Below are 15,568 nucleotides of genomic sequence, written 5' to 3'. Positions count from 1 at the left end.
GGGACACCCCTGCAGGGTATTATCTTTCGAAAGCCGTGCCCGCATTTATGTGGCAGATGGGAATTTGTTAATGTCCTATTGTAGATAACTTGACACCAGATCTGAATTAAAACGCATCAACCGCGTGTGTAGCCGTGATGGTCTCTTTTCGGCGGAGTCCGGGAAGTGAACACGGCTTTTGGGTTATGTTTGACGTACGTAGGAGTTCAGGATCACCTCTTGATCATTGCTAGTTTCACGACCGTTCCGTTTGCTCTCTTCTCGCTCTTATTTGCGTATGTTAGCCACCATATATGCTTAGTCGTTGCTGCAACCTCACCACTTTACCCCTTCCTTTCCCATTAAGCTTTGCTAGTCTTGATACCCATGGTAATGGGATTGTTGAGTCCTCATGGCTCACAGATTACTACAAGAACAGTTGCAGGTGCATGTTGCGATGATCATGACGCGAGAGCTATGTTTGCTTGTTTTAGAGTTCTTCTTCTGCTTCTTCTTTGATCAGGGGATAGGTTCCAGGTCGGCAGCCTGGGCTAGCAGGGTGGATGTCGTTTGAGTTTCTGTTTGTGTTTCATCCGTAGTCGGATGGTGCTCTTATGTATGATGATGTTGTATTCGTGTGGCATTGTATGCCTCTTGTATGTATCCCCATCTATTATGTAATGTTGATGTAATGATATCCACCTTGCAAAAGCGTTTTGATATGCGGTTCTATCCTTGGTGGGACCTTCGAGTCTCTTTAGGATAGTATCGCATATTGGGCGTGACAGTAAGCCACAAGGAAGTTATCCTTATCTGGGTTTGCCAGAATGACGCCTTCGAGGTGTGAACTCACAACTTGGCGGTCCCCAGCGCTGCTCAAGTGCTTGGCACGCATGTAGAAGGGGTCGACTATCACGATGTCCGATGTCTTGTCTCTAAAGATCCGCATCTCCATACTCCGCGAAAATAGCCGAACGAAGGTGTAGTGCAGCGGATGAAGGTTAAACATAGCAAAGATGTCATCAAACCGCAGGACGATCGTACCCCCGATGTCGCCATCCACAAAGCCCTTGCCCTCTGGCACCTTGGCCACGAAAACCGGGTATGCCACATCATTCTCTCTGAGACGCCGCTTCTCCAAAGAAAGAACAATGTCGTGCAGACTCCGCATAGCACCGGTTGCAGCGTTGAGCATATTTGGCGGTAGCATCGCCCTACCCACCACATGCACCCTCCTCGAGATATCCTTAGGTGAAGGTGGCCCGTCCTGAGCCCGGATCAAACTCGGTGTCGGCTGGCTCGCGTCGGCGCCCTTGTTAGTCTTTCTCCATCCCTTCTTCTTGATCTCCTGTAATGGGACCGAGTTCTGCTCATAGACCGCCTTCTTGAGCGTGTTGGGGCTGATAATATTTTGCACCTCAGCTATCTGAGGCTCGATGAAGGCGGGAGCTGGAGGCGTCTCCTGAGAACTGAACGCCAGACGACGCCTGTTGCAATTGGATTTCTCCCTCGTACCAGCTAGATTGTGGTCGTCTTGGTTGGGTTCTTGAGAAAGAGGCCCGCAGAACTCGTCAGCGTACCCATGTTCGGCAAAGTACTTATCGACATTGGTAAATGTACCGTCGTCATTGTCGTCGTCGTCCGGATCCTATGCCATAGGGATGTCCGTATCCTGTGCCATAGGGATGTCCGGCATAGGGATGTCCGACAGGTCCGGTAGCATTGCGGCGTTCTTGCCATGGCTTGGCGCCGGCATGACTGGCGGTCTTGTCTGTGGGGTGGTGTCCCTCGCCCCCAAACAAATCTAGCTCTTCGGCCAAAGCAGGGGCCAGTTTACGCAGGCGCTGAGGGTCATCTCATCTTCTTCGTCGGCCCCAGCGGGTCGAATCGGAGGTAACAGCTCATCGCAGCCTGGCAGCACCCGAACCACTTCAACCCTATACAGTGTGGGTGGCATCGGATTACCGTGGAACATGGGGTTGCCCGGTTGAACGATTTTGCCCTTGGCGACATCGACCAACTCGCCGCCCACGAAGTGCAGAAGAGTGCAAGGAATGTCGACGGCGCCCTGCGAAAACATGTAGGGCGTCAGGGATGCCCAGTCAAAGGCAAGGAGATGAAGTCATCGGCCGAGAGGCTTAGTTACCATGATATCATCGAGCTCGGCTAATGTCGAGGCACCGCCAACGGTGGGCGTGCAACTGACAAAGGGGGCGCTTGCTGGCGAGGTACCGACCGGCGTACACACGGGTGCATTAAGCTCCAATGCCCGTGCCGGTGCCGGAGACATGAATACCGCCTCTGCCGGAGACACCAATGGCGCCGCCGGAGACACCAATGGCGCCGCCTGCGCGCTGTGCGAGTTGCTGGCCATGAAGCTGGGAACCGGGGGAGGCCCCTGTTGGCCGCCCGCAATCCACGTCACCAGCCCATGAATCAACGTAGGCACCATGGCGTTGAGCTTCGTTCCCAATTGTTGTTCCACTTGCTCTTAGACAAGCTCCGGAATTCGCACCACTTGTGCCTTGAGTGCTTCAACCTCACGCGTCTGGCTTTCCGAGCTGGTCTTTTTCTCCTTCTGCACACCAGCGGTATAGTATGACGACCATTTTGTGGACAAGCCTTTGCCGGCCACACGACTAGCTGACGTTGTCTTAGTGAGCTTACCCTTGTTTTTCATTACGTTCAACGCCCTATTTAAAGGGGTGTCGAAAGGGGAGCTCTGAGATGACCCCGCGCTACTGCTTTCAGTGTCCTGCGGAAGGAGCGTGAACCATTTAGAAATATTGGGGATTAATTAGAGTGCAACCATATGGAGCTAATTACGCGGGGGTGTATTCCTTACCAGAACAAGCTCAAGCGCCCTGGTCTTCAGATCCGTGGTAAGCTCCTTCGTTATCGGGCCCTCCTTGTACCGGGCCCTGACAAAGTTCCTGGTCTGCTTGTCACCGTTGTATTTCTCGAAGCGGGGCAGTAGGCCTTGCTCGGCACGCTCCGCGTCCTCCTTGTCCCATATAGGCTCCGCCACTCTGTAACCGCCGGGACCGAGTTTGTGTTCCCCTAAGTTCAACTCCCGCATTTCTTTCCCCCACTGACTTGATTCAGAGGTTGCGCTGCTCTCGCACTGGATCTTGAACTCCTTGTAGTCATCTTCGCTGATCGAAGGATTTTTCGCCTTGATCTTCTCATAACTATCACCTTTATCAATCATTCTCTTCACCGCGCTTCTCCAAGTAGACAGGGCCGTGCTCATCCTCGTGAGGGCGGCACTATTCACTTTATCCCCTGAGAGGCGTGTGTTTTCAAATTCAGCGGGGAACTTGTATCGTTCGTGCAGCTTCGTGAAGAGGAGGTTGCGCAAATTCCCGTGGTCCTTATGCCTAAGGTTCTCGGTGTTGATCGAGACGGTGCTCCGGAGAATGCACCCGAGCTGAAGCGAGTACCCCTTGACTATATGTTTGGGCTCCGTTGGATGCCCGTCGGAGTCCACTTGAGTAAATTCCTCCTTGAGGGTGCGGAGCGCATTCGGGCGCCGATCCTTCCTTTGCTTCTTCGGTTGGCTGCCATCTGTGTGTGTGCCGCCATCATCAGTGGTGGCATCCTCGGTGGCACCATCAGTGGTGTCATCCCCCACGCTACTAGGGGTTGTGTAGTCAGGATCGGTGTCTTCCGCGGCGTCCTCATAGCGGTGAGGTTGTTCCTCCATCTCCTGGGACAGCTCCCAGAATTGCTTGCCGCCCGAACCGCCGGCCTCATCGTGGTTGGCCATGTTTCGCTCTAAATAGGAAAACAGTTTGGTCAAAAAGTTGGTTATTGTCAAGGAACAAGATCATGGTCTCATCATTTAGGGTTTGTCGAGACCGAGGCATCCTAAAAGCTAAGCTTTTATCATTTAGGGTTTGTCGACGCTGAGGCACCCTAAAAGCCTAAGCGTACATCATTTAGGTTCTCATCGACACCGAGGCATCCGGGGCAGCCAAGTTAAGTTTTCATCATTTAGGGTTTATCGATGCTGAGGCACCCTAGGTTGGGCCTAATCACGTGGCACTAATCACTTGGCTCTATTGCCACCTATGTTGGGTTTATCATCTAGGGTTTATCGATGCTAAGGAGAATTCTAAGTTGGGCCTAATCACTTGGCTCTATTGCCACCTATGGTTTAATGCAACAAGAATGGTGGGGCAGTTGATCCTACTTAACTAAGTACTAAGATACCCCGGCCCATGCATTAGTCGCAAGTACCCCATATGTCCTATTTTTAGCAAAGCCATGCTAAAATTCATGGAAAATTTCAGCATGACCTTTGCTGAAAATAGGACATATGGAGTACCCGAATTTGCCGGAACGGAAGTTAATCGACATTCCGGCAAACTCAAGGGCCTCTTGGGGTACCTGCAAATTCATCACGACACAATGGTCGGAGACAAAACCCAGCAAACTAGCAAGATGATCATCATCTTTGCAAGACAGTAGCTCAAGTTTTTGACAGTAGCCTCTGAAGAAAACAACATTGCAACATTCAAGTTCAGACATACACACTGAACATTTGACCAGTTACAGTTCTAAGGAAAGGGAGTTACAGTTTAACATCATCAAGTAGTGTTACATAATATAGGTGCAAATTACAAAGGCTGACAGAGCGACAGATCATAGGATTAACAAAACTCAGAGACTACCAAATTTACGCCGACCTAAAAAGCAGAAATACAAGTCCTCAGTAAGTGTAAGAGAAGTGTACTAGAGCTGTAAACAAACTTAAAAAACCCAACTACTGGACACAGTTAATCATGGTCATTTTAACTGTAAAAACAATATATTTTTAGAAGATAACTAACTAAAAATATGTGGTAGTGGAGCATTACTACTCTACATTTTTAGTAACAACAATACATATATAGCAATTTTAAGCAAACAGATGTACACATAAGATAAAAATGTAGTGCTGAAAGTTTAATGCTTACAAAAGACTTGCTGAAATAGTGAAAAATATGGAGTCACCAAGCTGGCTAAGAAACTCCCAAAGTCCACTAGCAAATCCAAGATATAATCCTGTTACACACATCATAACAATTTAAGATAATTAGGATAAGGATAGTAGGAAATGAAAAAGAAAGAGCTCAAAAAACAATCACAACAGAAAAATAATAAAAACCTAGTCCTAGAAGAAAATAAATCCTAAAAGAAAAGAAATCCTAAAATCTGGAGCAAGTCCTAGCAGTAGTAGTCCAACTAGATGGCCACCACTACTACTCCTATCACTAGAGTAATTTAGGTACACCCAACAGACCTTAAACTACTACTTCATCAATGATGACTCACATGGTACAAAAGAAGTTGAGTGGACCAAGTTACAAATCCAACAAGATTCTAGGATGTGAACCAAATGATTTGCCAATAAAAGGTAACAATGATATTGCAGGAATTGACCTTCCTAAAATAGGAATGATAATCTACTGTCAATAACCATTGAATAAAACAGATTTACCAACAAAATCTAAAAGGACACCTGCGTATCAGATTCAAACAGTTTATCATTTTCTAAAGCCATAAGCACAACAATCATGATCAGAACTAACACTACTTCAGACAAATAACCAATTAAGCGCCAAAAAAAGCAAATAAACACTAATTAGCAGGCACTCTCCTGCTACAGCTAACCAAATAATCAGTACTAATACAGCTAACAATGGCATAGCATGGTTAATAAGGCCACCGATTTACCTACCAGCATCCTTTGAAGCAAGGATAAGGACCCAAATAATCAGTACTAATACATAGGACAGTAGTTCAACAATTCTATCAAGAAATCATAACAGAGCACTAATTCCTTAGTCATCCTCCAGGAACACTACTGAACAATTTATAAGGACCAAAAACAATATGCAGGAGCACCAATTTGTATGACCAAATGGTAGCTACATGTATGGCAGGAATTGAACTTCCATGACTGGATTCCCTAGAGTCAGAGACCATGCATTTTGGTTATGGCCTAATGCATGTTTAAGTTACATTTTCGCCACCTGATTTAACCATAACATCTATATATACACCCATAAAAAAGCACAACTATATATACACCGTGGTTGGCTATACAAAGAAAAAGTCTGGATGTGATACTCAGCTATGGCTTTTGCCCGGAGAACATGATGAATGACCTCTGCACCTTGCCCTAGGTCACAGCAGCGGCACGATGGGGCGGCAGCGGCGAGCTCCTGCTCCTAACCCTAGGTCGCCGCCCCGTGGGGGCATGGGGATGAGCGGGGGAGAGAGGAAGGGAGGGACAGAGACTAACCATCATCGATGAGCAGCAGCCGCGCGGGGAGGCTCGCGCCACCATCGAGGAGCGCGTCCGACGAGGCTAGCCGCTGTCGAGCGGCAGCTCCGACGAGAGAGATTTGGTGGTGGCGGGAAGGTCGCGGGTTCGAGGGGGAGGAAGGGGATAGGGAGGCGGCAAGGGCGCGTGGGCGGCTGCGGCGCAGTGGGTCGGGGCGGCGGCGGCGGCGGCACGGTCGAGGGAGGGACGAGGGAAGGAGCGGCACGGTGGATCGAGGGAGAGGGATCTGGCAAGGGAGAGGGAAGGGGGGATCGGGCGAAGGGTACCCAGCTAGACACTATAGCAATGGCGCACCACCCTCTGATGCGTCATTAGTAGTTTTTTTTCTAATAGAAATGGCGCACCCTCCTCTGGTGCGCCATTAGTAACTTTTTTTCTGATAGCAATGGCGCACCGACCTAGGGTGCGCCATTAGTAACTTTTTTTGTTGCATCTAATAATTTGTTTTTTATCAAATTTGTTATTTTCATGAGGACTAGAACAGAAGATATCATCAAATATCATCAATTTTTTTTAAAAAATATCATCAATTTTTTTAATTGAAAATATCATCAAATTTGTTATTTGAAAATATCATCAAATTTCTTATTTGAAAATATCATCAAATTTGTTAATTAAAAATATCATCAAAAAGTGGGGGAGGGTGCGGGGGGTGCTCGGCGGCGAGGGGGATCTGGCGAGGGGGATAGCTATCGAGAGGGAGGGGGATCGAGATCGAGTGTCCTCATGAATATTCAATATTTTTTCATATTGAATATGAAAAAATATCATCAAATTTGAAAAAATATTCATGAATTCAAAAAGTGCCCATGAAATTTAAAAATATTCATGATATCAAAAAGTGCCCGAGAAATGAAGACTACGATTTAAATACAATCGATCTTAGCTAGCTATATGTTCACAATCTTCTTGCCCTTCTTTTTTGCAAATGGAGTTTTTCTATGGAACGGACGTCCTTTAGGTAGGGTGGTCCTGCTTCTTCTTGTGGTGTGTGCTGCTACTTCATCGTCGTCGTCATGTTCGATCTTCGGGTCGCCGTACTTGTCGAAGTCTTGCTCATTGGCTACTCCATCCATTCCGATGATCTTCCTTTTGCCTCTCCTCACGACAACACGAATGGGCTTTGGCGGGTCGGTAATGAAGAAGCATTGGTCCACTTGGGAAGCCAGTACCCATGGCTCATTTTTCGCGGTGACGTTTGCGCTCGCGGTCTTGGATTTGGCTTCGGGTATAACCATGGTGGTGAAATACCGGTCTTCTTTTATGACACTCTTGGCCCATCTGACACGGAATATCAGGACCTTCTCTCCAGCGTAGCTCAGCTCCCAGATCTCCTCGATCCTTCCGTAGTATCTGTCCTTGTCATTACTGGTGTAGGATTCCATCGTTACCCCGGAGTTCTGATAACCATCGCTCTTCATGTCCTTGTTCTCGGTGTAGAATGTGTAGCCGTTGATATCGTATGCCTCATAGGTCATCAAGTTGTGCTCGGCGCCCTGTGACAAGGCGAATATGAGTTGTTCTTCCGTAGAAGAATCCTCATGTAAAGGGTACGACAGAAGCTTCTGCTTGAACCAATGCGTGAAACATGAGTTGTGCTCTTTGATTATATCTCCGTCCGTCCTCTGTTGGCCTTGGTCATTGTACGTCTTCTCAATAAAGGTTTTGTGCTCTACCACCCAAGGATCGACCACGTCTATGTGTTGTAGCGCGACTAAGTTTGCTCTTTCAAAGTCGGCGAGTCGACCCTCGAAGTCGACATGCATTTTGCGGCGACCCTCACGGTGACCCCATCCAGCGAGCCTGCCGAGGTGCCTGTTGACGGGCAGACCAACGGGGTTCTCGATGCCTAGATAATTCATGCAGTAGATGCACTCTTCGGTCAGAAAGCCCCTGGCTATACTTCCCTCTGGACGTGACATGTTGCGAACGTATCCTTTGATGACACCATTCATCCTTTCGAACGGCATCATGCTATGCAGGAATGTCGGCCCGAGTTGGATGATATCCTCCACGATATGGACCAACAGATGCACCATAACATCAAAGAATGCGGGCGGGAAGTACATCTCAAGCTCGCATAGTATCACCACGATCTCTTCCTGTAGCCTTCTGAGTTGCCTCACGCCAATCGACTTCCGAGAGATGACGTCAAAAAAGTTGCATAGGCCAAATAGCGTTTCACGAACGTGCGCGTCCATGATCCCACGGATTGCAACTGGAAATATCTGCGTCATCAGCACGTGACAGTCGTGAGACATCATCCCGCTGAACTTCTGCTTCGCTGGGTCTAGGTATCTGCTTATCTTCCCCGCGTAACCGTAAGGAAGTTTTACTCCTACGAGGCAGGTGAAAAAGTGCTCGATCTCCTCCTGACTTAGAGTGAAGCACGCGGGAGGGTAGTCATTTCCGGTCTTCTTGGCCTTTTTGCCTTTGCGACGACTTTCTGTGTCCTGCTTCGCCTCATCATCATCATCATCATCATTAGCGTGAAGCTCCTGCCTGATGCCCATTGATTTCAAGTCTGCCCTTGCTTTCGGCCCATCTTTGGTCCTCTCTGGCATGTTGAGCAGGGTACCAAGCAGACTCTCGCACACGTTCTTCGTGATATGCATGGCATCAAGGCTGTGAGGCACACTGTGGATCTTCCAGTACGGCAAGTCCCAGAAAACAGACCTCGTTTTCCATACCTTCAGCAGCGGCTCTGGCGCCTTTCGCTTCTTTCCCGGCTTTGGCGCCTTTTGCTTCTTTCTCGGCAGTGGGCAATCTTTCCATTTTTTCAACACCTCGTCTATTTCCTCGCCGCTCCTCGTACGCGGGCGTTTTCGGGGTTCGGTTTCATAATCGAACAGATCCTTGCGTTTCCTCCACGGGTCATCATCGCGAAGCCACCTTCGATGTCCCATGAACACGGTTTTCGAAGACCCGGGATCTCTATCTAGCTGGCGATACGTTGTGTCATCCATGCACCTTACGCATCCAGAAAATCCGTGGACTACCTACCCCGCGAGATATCCGTAACCGAGATAGTCGTGCACCGTCATGAGCAGTGCGGCTCTCATAGGGAAATATTCTTTCTCTGTGGCGTCCCACGTATTGGCTGGCGTTTTCCACAGCGTGTCTAGCTCCTCCTTCAGCAGCCCCAGATACAGATTGATGTCGTTCCCTGGTTGTTTCGGCCCTTCAATTAGCATACTCATGTGAATGTACTTCCTCTTCATGCACAACCAGGGGGAAGGTTGTACATCCACACAAACACAGGCCAGGTGCTATGTGTGCTTCTCTGGCTGCCAAACGGATTGACTCCATCGGTGCTCACGCCCAGCACGATGTTCCTTGGATCCTTCCCAAATTCTGGGTATTCGAAGTTCAACGCTTGCCACTGGCTCGCATCCTTATGGTGACTCAGCATCTTGTTTTTTTTATTTATCTCCGGATCATTTCCGTCATCTTCCCGCTTCTTCTCCTCCCTATCTGTGTGCCAACGCAGGAGCTTTGCTACCTTAGGGTCCGCGAAATACCGCTGCAGACGAGGAGTGATCGGAAAGTACCACACCGGACATATGGTAGACTCCGCGTGCTCGTCCCGATAAATGATGCAATTGTTCATGCACACATGGTATTTCACGTGCGGTAAATCCAGAGGACACACGATTTTCTTCGCCTCCTCGAAATTGGTCAGGCACTTGTTCCCCTTCGGAAGACGTTCGTGCCAGAATGACATGTTCTCGTTGAAGCATGCGTCGGTCATTTTGTGTTTTACCTTCATCTCCAGAGCCATGAGCGTTACTTTCAGGCGGGTATCCTCGGGCCTCATCCTTCATACAATGGAGTAACCGCGTCTATCTCCAGTTGATCCAGCTTGGCTTTCTCTCGGGCGGCAGCTCTTGCATTATCCATCTGCTTGAGAAGCAGCTCCTGAATATGAGGGTCCTGCACCCAGCCTCCATCGTCGTCTGCTCCGGCATCTTCATCTTCATGATCATGCCCTTCGTCTTGATCTTCCTCATCATCATGTATGGCATCTTCTACATGATGTCTGTGTACATCATCACCGTCGTGATCATGTCCTGTAGATTCTTCGTCTTCTCGCCCGCCCTCGTCGCGGTGGTTGTCTTGTTGCCCTTCCCCATTTCTTGTCCGGCCCCCATGGACGACTTCATAGTCATCTTTATCACCTTGCCACCGATAGCCATCCATGAAACCACGCAAGAGCAGGTGGTCCCGCACCTGCCCGAAATCCGGGTCCACAATAAGGCTCTTCAGCTTGCATCTTCGACAAGGACATCTTATCTCCGTCTCGTTCTTTTGAAGCATCTCGGCCTTTGCGGAGCTCAAAAACCTACTCACGATGCCTTCGGTCATCGTGCGGACCATGGTTGCCTGCAGGGTAGAGCAAAACGATATTTTAGAACCAAGAAAAAATTTGGCATGACCTTCCCTAAAAATAGGACAAAAAGAATGCATAGTGCCAAAATTCTCGCCGAAACGGAAATGAATCAACATTCCGGCAAAATATTGGCAACTATCGCATTTCAAATACCGGTACCTGCAAACACAAACATATATGCAATACCACAAACATATGCAACATCACAAACATACATAGATCTAGCTAGGCCACAAAAAGTGCATGTGCACGTTGTTGGAGCGAGCTAGGGAGAAAAAAAGTAGATCTACAACATGAAGATAGCGATCCCCTTTCTTACCTATCAAAAAAAGGTAATTTCACCACTTAATTTTGATGAATCTATGGTGCAAATGAGGTGAGGAGGAGGAGGCAGTCGAAAGCTTGGAGAAGGAGGTGGAGGAAATGAAGTGGGGAAAGTGAGTGGGTAGGTGTGGCTGTCCAAAATATCTTGCTGGGGTCCCAGGTTACTAATGGCGCACCACCTACAAATGCGCGCACCTGCAGGTGGTGCGCCATTAGTAGTTTTGCAAAAAAGTAAATATATATATATATATATATATATATATATATATATATATATATATACTAATGGCGCACCGAGTCATAGTGCGCCGCCATTAGTATGTATGGAAAAATGGAAAAAAAATTATTATTAGTGGCGCACTGTGTGTCTGGTGCGTCATTAGTGTCTTCCACACTAATGACGCATCACCAGATGGTGCGCCATTAGTATATAGTAGTGGCGCACCACCTGACAGGTGCGCCATTAGTGTCCATCCCATCTATAGCCCTTTTACTAGTAGTGTTCCCTGGATTCGGGGGTTTGGAACAAAGGGAGACCCATGACAACATCGTGCTGCAGATCATCGCGACTACTAGTCCGGGCCTGAGGAAGGGAACTAAAACCATGATCGTCCTAATATCATGGCAGATATGAAATGGACGACAATAGTTGCACTTTCAGAAAAAATATGACGAGCGACAGATATGTCATCGCATGAACGCGGGATATGGAGCAATGGAGGCTACCGGCACCAAATGCATAGAGATCCCATTTGGAGACATGACGTGAGATATAGCCATGAGCTGAGGGCTTTGGGAGGCTGTTTAAGTTGATCACACACTTTATCATCTGCTTTTCTGCTAAATCAATGAAACGCTAGCAAGTTACATGATCTTCAAAAAGAAGGCAAGTTGCTCTGCATCGAAGGATGATTAGTGCTGATCAGTTCCTTCAATAGAGTTAGCCTATGACAAATAAATCCTCTGCCATGAGAGGAAGGCGGACGTCAGCGATATTAGGGAACGGGAGCAACAACGCATCGGGAGACGCGATAAACCACCACTGCTTCGCATCATCCCTGCCCTGAACAGGAATGTCTAGAATAATTCCCAGAGCATCGCCATGCGGAAGGAACGAGCAGCACGATTCACCGATCTCGCGTCCCCATCTGTGGTGAATGTGTGGATCCCTGTTTTGCTTTGGGTCACTGATGTGCGTCAGATGCACTTTGAACGGCTGATGAATGCCCGCATGCATGTGCCCATGGGCAAGTCACCTGATCTCTGTCCTGCTGGTTGTATTATTAATCACTAGTAAGCGTGCACGTGCAAATGCACGTCTCGACTAATATCCAAGTATATATGAGAATAACATGTATATAAAGATAGTTTGGTTGCACCGAAAAATATTACAAATCAAGAAAAGACAAACAAGTCTGCCTTTGCATATATAGCCTTTTTTATTTAGAGATAGAAGACAAACACGTCAATTTTTGTGTCCATTCCCTTGTCCAGACCCCAACAAGAATTGCACAGACCCCAACATGAATTGCACATGCATTATTAAGTAGCATGCAAATCCATATAGGTCGGTTTTGGTCAAATATTGCGGCTGAAAATGTACTTTAAAGTTATTTTTATATCCGTGAATTAAAAATGTCTGGAACTTTCACACATTCATAAGTATATTACTGTTGAGCTTACAAACAAAAAAATTGAATATTGTGAACACTTGGTCACAATTTCACAAAAAATGGGGCTGGAAAAGAAATTTGAGGCTCACATTACAGAATTATCACATAAATTTGGTCTAACCACAATCCATAACTCCGACGCATCATTATCACACAGTTCAAAGTAAAAGGCTCACAATACATTAGCCTCACACTCCCCCGCAAAAAAAAACATTAGCCTCACAAGATCCAAGGCTCAAAATACATTATATATATACAGGAAGTGTTGCTTCAGTTGATGTTGTTCTTGGTGCATTGAGCCCAGGTCCCGCTTGGAGAAGATCCTCATATTTTCCGGCTTGGGTGATATGAAACAGAGGCACCTTTAAAGAAAATATGCCTTTGTCACCAATGATCCATGAATCTTCTCCATGATCCTCACCAACGATTACGTGGCTATGGCCGTATGCTCCTCTTGCTCTTCCAGGCATCGAGGTAAGAATCTGCTTTGCTCGAGATATAGAATCAGCACTGCAACAAGATGAAACATCAGGCACTATATGAAACAAGTTCATGCACATGCAAATGAATTATTTGCAGGTAAATTTTGAATTCAACCAAAAGTGGTGACACACAACAAGAAGACCTCAACAGAACTATTATGGCTTTTAGTGGAAATCCCACCTTTTTTCTTCAGAAAATACATACCCAAAGAATTCAAAAGTTTTATCATGTGAAAGCAATCATCTACTCATCCGTAAAATTACTTGTTGCATTTTTGTCGATAGACTGTCATAGAAGTAGCAAACTTGTTGCATTTTAATTAATGAAAAGGATGAAGCTGATAAAGCTGCAATCAAGGCTGTGGAATTATATGTTACTCTTGGTGGACGTGGTGTTTAATACTGTGAAGTACAGGGAAATGAGACCGAGAAATTTATTTCCTACTTTTCCAGTTTTGTACCAGAGGAAGGTGGAGTTGCATCTGTTTACAGGCATGCTGAAATCAATGAGCGGAAACATAAAACACGATTTTTTGTTTGCAGAGAAAAGCATACAGACCATGTACAAAGGTGAATACTTTTTCTTGTGCTCCCTGTCTTTTTTTAATGTATTTGCCACTCTGTTCTTTATAGCATATTAGGCACTTCTCCTACTATTTTCAGCTTAAAATTCCAAGGAATAAACAAAATGGTTAATCATTATAGGAAAAAAAGATGTCCCGAGCTTTACCTCTATGTCCAACACGACCAAGTTTAGTCTCTTCCTCCCAAAGCCAATTCGTTCAATGTGGAATTTGTGGTATACTCTGAGACATAAACTCCATTTCGTGTGTGGATGCACATCCCTCAGAGTTGGAACGCGGCGAGCATCAACTCTCTTGCGCATCATACTAAACACAAGCAAGAAATTTAAGCATGAGAGAAGAGAGGAAAGTAAAATTCAGTCAAGTTGAATTAATTTCGAAAGGCTTATGCGTCAAACTGATACTGCAAACTGCATACAGCAAGCATCATGCTGAAACCACAGTGACTACTTACAACAGCTAGCATTAAAACATTGTCCGCAAAAACTCATCAATGTTAGAATCAGTACAAGGGATGAACAGAAGATCACATTGACGTGCAGATGCATTCAGATTTCCTAGACTGTTTACTAATGGTTACTTTGCTCCTAAACTGACAGTACATCAAAACAGTTTACACATTCTGTATGTTTTTGGCTTTCAAACACGATTATTGCTTGTGGTGTTATCAAATTACCAAAAAAGCTATAGCTCCAATCAAGAATAGTAATACATGAACATATGCCCAAAATGTAATTCACCTCTTTGCAAGGTAACAGGAGAAATCAAGCTCAGTAGTGTTGCTTCTTGAACTCCAGTTCCTATGATATAAAGCAAGTAAATGAACGTCACGCAACAAAGCATATGCCCTTGTGTTCATTCTCACTGAAAATTTAAAAGGAAACAGTGAAACAGTACTTAGAGTCGCAGCAGGTGTCCAGAAAAGACCAATCTCGTAGATTTGTATTAGTATGTGAGGCAATAATAAGTGGCTATGGCCATATGCTCCTCTTGCTCTTCCATGCATCGAGGTAAGAATCTGCTTTGCTCGAGATATAGAATCAACACTGCAACAAGATGAAACATCAGGCACCATATGCAAAAAGTTCATGCACATGCAAATGAATTACTTGCAGGTAAATTTTAAATTCAACCAAAAGTGGTGACACACAACAAGAAGACCTCAACAGAACTATTATGGCTTTTAGTGGAAATCCCACCTTTTTTCTTCAGAAAATACATACCCAAACAATTCAACAGTTTTATCGTGTGAAAGCAATCATCTATTCATCCATAAATGTTTTCTTCGAACGACCCGCCATCACGGTTGCATTCAGAGGTGCATGCTAATTGATAGTCAATCAAAGCAACTCCAATGTAGAGCTCAAACTTACAGTAGGCAGAGGTTGATGATTATAGGCTTAGTTCAAAAGTTGCATTATTTTCTCATAAAAAATAATACTGTAACAGGCAGGTCCGTGAGGAAGAATGTCAAAAAAAATGCTAAAAATAATTCTGAGCCTAAATAGTACATGAACATATGCCCAAAATGTAATTCACCTCTTTGTATATGCCCTTGTGTTCATTCTCACTGAAAATTTAAAAGGGAAAAGTGAAATAGTACTTAGTGTCGCAGCATGTCTCCAGAGAAGACCAATCTCCTAGATTTGTATCAGTATGTGAGGCAATAATAAGGCGGAAGTGAACCTGCTCCAAATGAAAGAAAAAGTTGGACCTAATTATCATTAATAGCTGAAAAAAATCTATTGAAACCAGTACTATTTCAAGCATAGTATGAAGAAAATATATATAAAGACCTTAAA

Source organism: Triticum dicoccoides, chromosome 2B, assembly GCF_002162155.2.
Source record: "Triticum dicoccoides isolate Atlit2015 ecotype Zavitan chromosome 2B, WEW_v2.0, whole genome shotgun sequence".
Classification (NCBI taxonomy): Eukaryota; Viridiplantae; Streptophyta; class Magnoliopsida; order Poales; family Poaceae; genus Triticum; species Triticum dicoccoides.
The sequence above is the reverse complement of the archived record's forward strand: the minus strand, read 5'-3'. Positions refer to the sequence as shown.